The 9,930-nt window shown below is 40.8% G+C and overlaps 1 protein-coding gene across 2 annotated transcripts in view; it reads right to left on the bottom strand.

Annotated features, from left to right (window-relative positions):
• tmem147 (transmembrane protein 147) overlaps positions 1-9,930 on the bottom strand; it is a 175,993-nt gene that overhangs the window by 30,731 nt on the left and 135,332 nt on the right. The gene's annotated exons all lie outside the window — the stretch shown is intronic.

Genomic DNA, 9,930 nt, shown 5'->3' with positions numbered 1-9,930 from the left:
CGTCACGTCATCCCTTGCTGCTGGGCTCCATTTGGAACGAGGGACTAGTCACGGGCTCTTAACGGCTGCCATAGTAACTAGATGAAACGCTGGTCTGGTTAACATCCTTTTCACACATCTTATTCATATGATAAAGCCGAGGGTTGTGTCGATGATGGAAGATGATATTTAGCAGAGAGAAAAGACAGATGAGACATCAAAGGGACAGAGACACTGGCAGGGTGCCAACGTGGAAGCGATGGGGAATGATGAAGCATTTTGTCCCATTCCCACCATGTGTAGAGCTGGTCACGTGCATATGATGGACAACTGGGGAAGCATATACATGGACACCATTTCTTTGTAATGGGCAGAGACAGGAAACGAGCAGCTGGAGGTCACAATAGTCAAAAACAAAACAAAAACAACAACACAGTATTAGTGCAATTGGTTGGCTGGTCTCCTTGCATGTGGCAGGGCCTTGTTGGACTGTTGGTCTATACAGGCACATGTTTTATAACCAGGCATCCACTGTGCATTGATCTGTGAAGGACTGTAGACTGGACCGCCTATGGTGTGTCAGTGTACCTATGGATGGATGCAGCACTGTTATGTAAGAGGTCATGAAACTAACATGTCACGTTGCCATGGAGAGATGCTATCCTGCCACTAAACAGGCTTGATTTATTGTATGTTTGCATGTAGCACAATATAAAGTAGATGAAAAACGAAAAAAAAAAGAAGTGTATTTTAATTACACTGAGGTCGAATTACTCTTTTCTGATATTTTTTGTTCTATTCTATCCCTTTCATTTTTTTCGTCCTCTCCTCTGCTATCCTCTCCTCTCCTCATGTCACAGCACGTGTCAGAGTGTGAACGAGCCTACGTGAGGGAAGATGCGTATGTACAGTACAGTAGTGTAACATGGGAAATCCCTGCAGTGCAGTCTGCGCAAGTAGGAAGGAACGCTCCTTAACCAACATTACTTGCACACACGGCACGTTCCGTCTTGCACTTCCTTATCTCGGATTGGCGTTTGATTTCCGCATTGTAAAGCAACATAAGATCATATTTAAGGCCTGTAACCTATATATTAAGCAAACTGGCCCTGCTCACAGTGGTCTAAATGTAAAGAGAAGTTTAGTTTGAGGTATGAATCAGATAGTTTCATTTAAATGCCTCATCAATGTTTGATTGAATCAATGTTTTTTGCTTTCGTCTTTTCATTTTCCTTGCTCTGTTTCCTTGTTTATGACACATAATAAAGTAAAATTAAAATATGTAATAATTTATTTATTTTTTTTTGTAATTCTAAACATTTTTGTATCTCAGCACCATCACAGGGCTCACTCGGGACCACAAGTTAAACTATGGCGCCACCTCCTGGACAAACCACCGTCCTACACAGCAAGACTGGCGTGCAGAATTCCTGTTTATGTTAGATGAAATAAATAAATAACTGCTGAAATGTTGTGCGGGGCTGACTTAAGGCAGTTCCTAACAAGACTCTTTGCCACAACTATCTCTGTTGACTCTCAGCATAGTTTGGACAAGTACATGCATAATAGAGGATGTTTCGGGATGGTTATCTGGAGGACGTCTTTTTGTCTTCACAGAGGAGCTCAGCTCATATGTTTGTGGTGCTCACTGCAGTGGAAACACTATATTTTATCCGTGAACATTACTGGAAAAGACAGCATGTTGTTGCAAAAGCAGTTGGGGCAGTAAACGTTAACCTATCATTATGTTTGGTCTGACCTGACCTCGCGCTGGGTCTCACCACTACGAAGAGGCCCTGTTGTAATACGAAACAGCTCTGTACAAAGTGAGGGAGGTGAAAGGGCCATAGATGCAACAAAACAGTGCAGGGAAGTGTGGGAAGGCATTAGGTCAGGAAGAGTTAGTGAGTGCTGTAATGTAAATGCTTTGGATATCTGGAGATACAGATGTGGAAATGTCCTGTGTTTGTCCAGGGTGATATTATAGGCTGAAATAATCATTACCTTCAGCCTCTGAATAACTGTTTGCTGTCAAACCAAAGACATGCTTAGTAACCATTTCCTTGATGAAAGTGAAGCCACTTTACGGGAAGTTGAAACTCAGAATAAATCTTTATTGCATACCATACTGGACAGGCAGTAACTATGATAGCAGGGTGACGGTGTGGATTTGAAGACATTTCAAGGCCCATAGTCGAATTATCTGTTTTTCTGTAATATTCACAATTTCTGCCTGGTCCCTAAACCTGATTTTAAATTAACATAATCACTGGCACTGTGGCATGGCAGGGCAGGATGAAACCCCATGCAATATATTTAGTGTGCAACAGGGGGCGACCTTGCCCTTACAGTAACACAGTAGTGTGCCGGAGCATCTCTTGAGGGCCAGTGTTTTGTGTTTATTCAAATGTCTCTGCTATCTAAGAACGATTGTTAGAGTGAATAAATAATAAAGCAGGGTATAATGAATGCACAATACTATGAATGTGTCAATGTGATCCATTTATTAACCGCCATATCTCTTTCATATAAGAGTTTAAATCAACTGTAAATAATCAGTTTCGATGTAAGGCAGAAGTTCAGAAGGTTACAGATGATTCTCATACATAGACCATGTCATGTGCGTGTTGTTTGTGTTATTAAGAGTGAGTCATTTAACTTGTTTGACAGGGGGTTGAAAAAAATGGAGACAGATAACAAAATTGTAACTTTCACAACTATACACTTATTTTTAAAACTTAAAACATGCCATTTCAATCAGTCTGTGCATTGCTCCAGTGGGTCATTTCCTCACAACTCTAGGGAATTGCCAGGAAATTAAAATATAAGAAATAAAAACAACCGTATATAATTCATTAATCTGTTATGAAATGATGTAGGACATAGGCGGATTATTAAACAATAGGCCTCTGGGCACAGACAGGCAAAAGGCTCCACCAGCTCTCCTACATAGGAAGACAAAGACTTTGTGGTAGTTTTGTCTCTTATTATTGTTGTTATACATCTCTTTGTAATTTTGCGTCTCATTGTGGTTGTTTCGTGTCTCTTTGCAGTCATTTTCTGTCTCTTTGCATCTCTTTGTGTTCATTTAGAGTCTCTTCCAGGTCGGTACATGTTAATTTGAGTGACATTTCACAGGCTAGGGGAGCCCTCTGACACTTTGGGCCCCTGGACCCGTGCCCATAGGCCCATTCAATAATCCAACCATGATATGTGGAAAACCATATCTTTAGTGCATTCTCTGGTTTTGGTTGTCATTCACAAAATCAAAACATTTCTTTTTATTTTTGGCATTTCTTTCCTCCACACAATATAGATTATGTCTTGGAAACAGAAAGCACCTGTGAGGCAGAACAAAGTATTTATTGATATTTAAACTTCCTTATGTAAACCGTCAGCTGAAATGAGCCACTAGCAAAATGACAAATCTGTCATATACACCTCCTACCACTACTTAACAGGAAATTTAGGTCTGAGCAGAGGTGTGTGGGGGTGTGCAGATGAGAATTCAATTTTCCCTCATACACAACATTGGAAAAACAAACCATTTGTCATTATAATTCAAACTTTTGAAATAATTTCCACATGTTCCAGTTATGTCATGGGTTTAATAGCCAGAGCATTATGCCTAATTTTCGCGTTTACATTACTCCATACACATATGATTATATCTCGTATAGTTATTCTTCACATTCTCAACCCACAGAAAGTGATTTAAGACAACCCTAATGCTGTGAGCTTGAACAGTTCAACACACTGAGCCCATGGTACCATTAAAACAACCTCCTGACCCCCTCAGGCAGAGAGCTGGCCCTCTCTGATAATATTTTCATAGGCTGTGAATTATAAGTGTTTAAAGGGGCACTAATCGCAGAGTTACGCTCATGCCAAGAGCTGCTTAGCATCAGTAAACCACAAAGTCTGGATAGAGAGCCTAGAGGGCCAGGTTTTAGCCAAAGTTAAAACATTCATTATAACAATTATTTTTTATGGCGTATCTGCCTTTTAAGAAAGTATACAGTGGAAAATAAAAGGAAAGATGGGAAGGACAGGGGATGAAATACAGCAAAGCCATCTTTAGTCAGATTTAAACCTTTGACACCACTTATACATGGCGTGCGCCTGGGGCTGCAGCATTTACACAATTTTCCAAACTTTCTGGCAGAGCTCGAAAATGGCAGAAAGCAACGGTAGCCAAACAATGAGAGACACCGCTTAAAGGTAAACGTCCTGGCTTGAATCCTTTGTCTGACTGAATAAATCTAATGGGGAACATGAATGATTCTCTCCTCTGAACAGTAAACTTCAAGATACTCTTGAGGACGATGTTTTACCTCCAGTGTACACAAAATTTTAAAGTGGAAACAGACAGCTTTTCAGACCCTAGCATTTCCAAGTTGTGTTATTGTTGGTGGCACTGACGCAAAGAGTCGTCCTCGGAGCCTGGCAACAATCAACAACAGGACACATTAGTTTTTGTTTTCCACAGTTATTTCAGTTGCTCCACCGTCTGCCATTTCATCTACTGGGCATAGTAGCTGCAAAGAACGTACACTGATATTATTTCGTAACAAGGTATAGCGACTGATTGGTTGCACAATGGATGACGCACTTCTTTTGTGCTGTAAATGAAGCCTTCAATTTTGCATAGTGAAAGCGAGAGTTATAGAGGACCAATCTTAACGCCATTGGTGTCATTATTCTATAGCCATTACAGCATGCAATCAACACTTACTTAAGAATGATAAGTTAAAGCAAAAAACGTGTCTATTTTCACCTTTAATGCTGAAATGAAAACATATCCAACAGTGAAATAAAGTGATACAGCCTACAATACACATTGTTATGTGTAAATGAAACTGAGTGAATAGTTTTTCATTGTGACAGGAATTTTCTATGCCACATTCAAATCAAATCATGGCACAGAAAACAAAGATGGGAGGTGTATTCAGCGTCAGAGATGTCCAGCAGAGGGCAGCACACAGCTGCCAATACTAAATGCAAAGCACTGCCATAATTTTCATAAAGAGGCGCAAAGAAGCATCGACTTTTAAGAGGAAGACTCACCATCGATACCAAAAATGAAAAACTTTGAGGGATCCTCTTGGCTGAATTCTCAGTAAGTGCTAATGCGTAGGCTAATTAGTGTTAGTTCTCTGGTGTTGTCCTACAGTTAACAGTTGGTTTAATAGAGCAGGATAAGCTAATGCTAACAGATGGTGTAGAGCGAATCAAACATGTCGATACAAAGTATTCTCACTCAGCAGTTTTACTGGAACAAGACTTTTTATAATTACTGCTCCAGCTTAGCCGAAATGATCCCCGCCCTGTTTACATTAAAGGTCCAGTGTGTAGGATTTAGGGGGATGTATTGGCAAGAATGGAACACTATATTCATAACTGTGTTTTCATTAATTTAGAAAATAAAGAATCATTGTGGTTCATTACCTTAGATTGAGCTGTTTATATCTAAGCCTACATACAGAGGGGTCCTCTTCCGCAGAGTCCACCATGTTGTTTCTACAGTAGCCCTGAATGGACAAACCAACACTGACTCTAGATAGGGCCAGTCATGTTTCGGCATTTGCCACCATAGTTCCCTACTTGCTTTGCATATGAAGTTTTCGATGGTTGTAGTTCTCAACCTTACGCTAGCTGCCACTAAATCCTAACAAGGTCAGGGTTAACAAGGTCCAAAATATGGATGACGGTAAAGTGAGCAATGGTGACCATCACGTTCAGCCTGGTTTGGTTGTGTTGAAGGAAACTTCTCCTCTTCTCCCTCAGCTGTTGTCAATGTCGTCCCGATTCACTGCAGCAGCAACAACAACCTGGGGCACCTGAAAAATGTGAAGCTTGTTGCAGAGAAGGAAGAAGAAACTGCAGGGCCTCAAACCAGCTGTTTCCACAGATGAACAGCAGTGTTGTCTGCCCACGCAGAGCAGATCGACCAAACACAGTGAGTGAACAGTGTGATGGCTACCTGGGTTTGTGTTGATGGCAGCGTTGTACATTTTTTCTCATATAATTTCTGGCAATCCAGAAAATCCTGGCATTTTCCTACAACACAGCTCCTTTTTGATTATATTTTTCAGTACCTAAAACCTTGATTCCAACAGGGAAGCTGGATTTAGATTGAAAAACAAAAGTTGTCAGCTAAACTGTTACAGCTGTAACTTCAGCTGTGAGGTTCAAACTGAGCTTGGAAAACCTGCAAGAATTACAACAAAACGTTCACACACTTTTATTCAAAATGCTTTTACTATTACTTTTATGTTTTATATCCAGATACCTTACACATGTGCAGTTTCTTAGTTTTTTTCACCCTTAATTTGATTTGTCATGTAAAGCATCTCTTGGAAAGTAATCTATAAATAAGAAACATTTAAAATAGAAATATGATAATGATAGTGATAGTGATGAAAAAAAAAGTCATGTCTAAATCTTAAAATATTTTGTAAATGATATAATACTAATGACTCTGAGATGCTTAGTGTGGAGGACTGTCTTAATTCCACAGTGATCTGAGCGACAGATCGATCAATCTGTTCACTCATTCCTAGCTTCCTTCCAACCTACCTGTCTCTCAGTACTGTATATCTCTCCTCCACTTCCTCTCCAACCTCTCCCATTCTGCTGTGTTTTCTTTGGCCTGGCACTGAGGGACTGGAAGTGTCACCTCATCACAGCAGAGTTTTGTTTCCCTTGGAGGCTGCAGTAGGATGTCTGTTAATCTGATCTGAAATCCTCAACCTGGATTTGGCAGCTTCCTACAAACACTGTTGGCTCTCAACCGACTCTATGAAGCCCTTCTTACAGCGTTGTCTATCTGAGAGATAGACTGCCTGTAATAACTCTACAATCAGCCTCAGCGGTGTGTGGGACTGTGCCAGTTTTTAACCTTTCCTTACTCTGGCTGGGTTTTTACTGTGGAAGCAAACAAGGTATTGTGCAATAAACCACTCTCAAATTCCACTGAGCTGCCACAGTGGTATTTGACATCCTGGCAGTCTGATCAAATACTCTTCAATTTATCAGTCATACAGTGGGTAAAGAATGTTTAATCTGCAGAGGAAATAAGTCCAGCTGCATGACAGTAATTGGTTAGATACAGGCGTAGAGTGGAAGAAACAAGCAGCACGTCCAATCTCCACTGTCAAAACCACAATATGAATGTTTGAGCCGCAAGATATTACTATTTATTAATAATTTAAAAAACACGTGATGAAATATTTCCACTTTTGCTGCCAGTATTATATTTTGCTTGTTTTGATTTCATTTTGAATTTGTTATGTAGGAATGTGATGTGAAAAAATGTGATCTGAGCTGACTACCAATTTTACACATCAAAATCTGTTCACAGGTCGTACGAGTGTTACTGCATATGTGAAAAAAATAGCTTTTTGTGGCTAGAAATTTGATAAATTTCCTCAAGTGATGTCACTTGTGTCGGCGTCAGCGTGGAGAGAAGTGAGCTTACCAGACCTCTGTGGCCTGTTCATCATCTCTGCTTAAGGCTACAGGCTTCATTAGCTGCTACTTTCATAATACTTAATGGTAGACATGTATACAAGCACGGACGAAGCCTTCTGTTTGTACTCTGTGATCATTTCATCTGACTTTGTGCACGTTTTCTGAAAGGTTACGGATACAGACAAAATGGAGCAGTGCCACCAGAGATTGTGGAGGCAGTGTTGCGTAGTTTATACAAGACCGTGGGACACCATGAAGACATTTTAAAAGTGGCTTAATGGAACAAATCCGTAAAAAGGTACATTGTTAAGACCTCATCGCCATGTTTGTTGTTGTCAGAAACTTTTGACTTTGCTCTTTAGTGCCATCTTGTGGATGTATCTATGCCAACATAAATGACACATACAGTATGTGGGCAGTGCATAGCATATCTATTTTTGTACATGAAGGGGGTAAAATTCTCCAAATCTCAAACTGATTTGTTGATGGTTGGACTGCATTTTGTGTAATGTAGGGACCAAGTTTCTACAAGATAGTAGAATTTGTGTGATAAAAAAGGACGATATGTCTGGGTCTGCTGCATCGATTTTGATACTTTTTAAAAAAGGGTCCATAGAGAGTCCAACAGTAGCACTGCAATACTAAATCAGTCTTTTAACTGAGTAAGAGTGAACTGAAATGTTAATTTATTGCAGAAGCTGACCACATCAAGACTAAGCATGATACAAGCAGTGCTTCATCTCTGATTCTCTGATCTTTTTCCTTTGTCATCTTTACATTTATCTCTCTTTACTGTTGCTTTTCTTCAGTCGACCTTAGTTTTCTCAGTTTCCGCTTGTCTCTTTCTCCTGATGTGTCTCATTTACAGTTTCTCTTTCAGTCTTATTTTCTTTCTGTCATTTGATATTCAGATAACCTTTTCTTTAAGGTTATAATATAAGCATTTTTGCCTTTAATGATAGTACAGCTGAAGGCTGACTGGAAAGGTGGGAGCAAAGGGCTGCAAGTCAGAATTAAACCCATGCCACTGCAAAAGACTCAGCCTATATGAGTTGCACACTCTACAAGGTGAGCTGGAGGTCGCCCCAGTATTCAGATAAGTTCAGCACTATCAGCTCCTTGTAGACAACAATATATGACTGTGGCATACAAGATGGTTATTTATCGAGCATGGTGTCCATTTGAGTGCATGTTCAGCATCTAACTAGTTTTCCAGTAGGGGAGGTGATGTGCGTAGGCTACATAAATTCTACGTATTGTGTTTCTACGTGAGTGTGTTTGTAAGTATGTTCAACCACTTGTTGCGGTTTGAATTCAGCACAAGAGCAAAAGTTCAGTCATATAGTGGTTTGGGCGAGTGTCAGGGTTAACGTTTTCAGGGATGAAGCAAGACAGTGGAATGTCCTCACAAGCGTGTGTGTGTGTGTGTGTGTGTGTGTGTGTGTGTGTGTTTTTGTGAGGGAGAGAGAGAGAACTGTGATGAGTTTGTGTGTGTAGGACGTGGTATGGCAGGGCTAGGATGACATTCTTGAAAGTACAACGTGTCTCTTCACTTCTGCTCACCTTCTGTCAAAAACATCAGGTGGGTCTCTCGAGAGATGAGCAAATTTTTTGGAGGAACAGAGAGCGAGGTAGAGGAGGGGCAGAGAGAGATGAGCAAACTCTTACCAGAATAAATAATGTCTGTTTCTGTATAACAGCTAATTTTAGACTGAAAGTAACCAGTAGCTTACAAATCTACAGTGAGTGGAATTGACTCAGCAGACATGCTTTTGTCATAATAGAGCCGACCAAAACTAACATAAGACATAAACAGATGGAAAGGCAAATTAATTAATTACTGTTTTCAAACAGCTGTAAAAACTATCTGAGAGTCACATCTGCTCATCACCACAGACCTTCAAAACGGTGATTACAACTTAACGGCTCAAATCGTTGCTAAATGTTTTGGTACAGGGACCAAATGTTGGGGAAGCTACTTTAAAAGCAGCTTTATAAGCTACCAGTTACACAGTGGAAGAAGGTGAACTACAGCAATATGGGGTGCTGCAAAACTACTGAAGGGAAAAATATACTGTGGTTAACGAAAGTTACTTAGAAAAAGTAGTTCACACTACTAAAACAAAATGAAAAAGTCACATGGCAGCAAAGAGAGGGATTGGACTCTCTCCTTTGCTGGAGTTGATCCAGGTGAGAGGCGGAGGGCCGGGGTGGGCTTTCTGATAGCCCCCAGACTCTCTGCCTGTACGTTGGGGTTCACCCCAGTGGACAAAAGGGTTGCGTCCCTGCGCCTTCGGGTCGTGGAATGGGTCCTGACTGTTGTCTGCGCTTATGCGCCGAACAGCAGTTCAGAGTACCCACCCTTTTTGGAGTCCCTGGGACGGGTGCTGGACAGTGCCCCGACTGGGGACTCCATTGTTCTGCTGGGGGACTTCAACGCTCACGTGGGCAATGACAGCAGGACCTGGAGGGGCGTGA

This window comes from Epinephelus moara, chromosome 6, assembly GCF_006386435.1.
Source record: "Epinephelus moara isolate mb chromosome 6, YSFRI_EMoa_1.0, whole genome shotgun sequence".
Classification (NCBI taxonomy): Eukaryota; Metazoa; Chordata; class Actinopteri; order Perciformes; family Serranidae; genus Epinephelus; species Epinephelus moara.
This window is presented reverse-complemented; position numbering and strand designations above follow the sequence as displayed.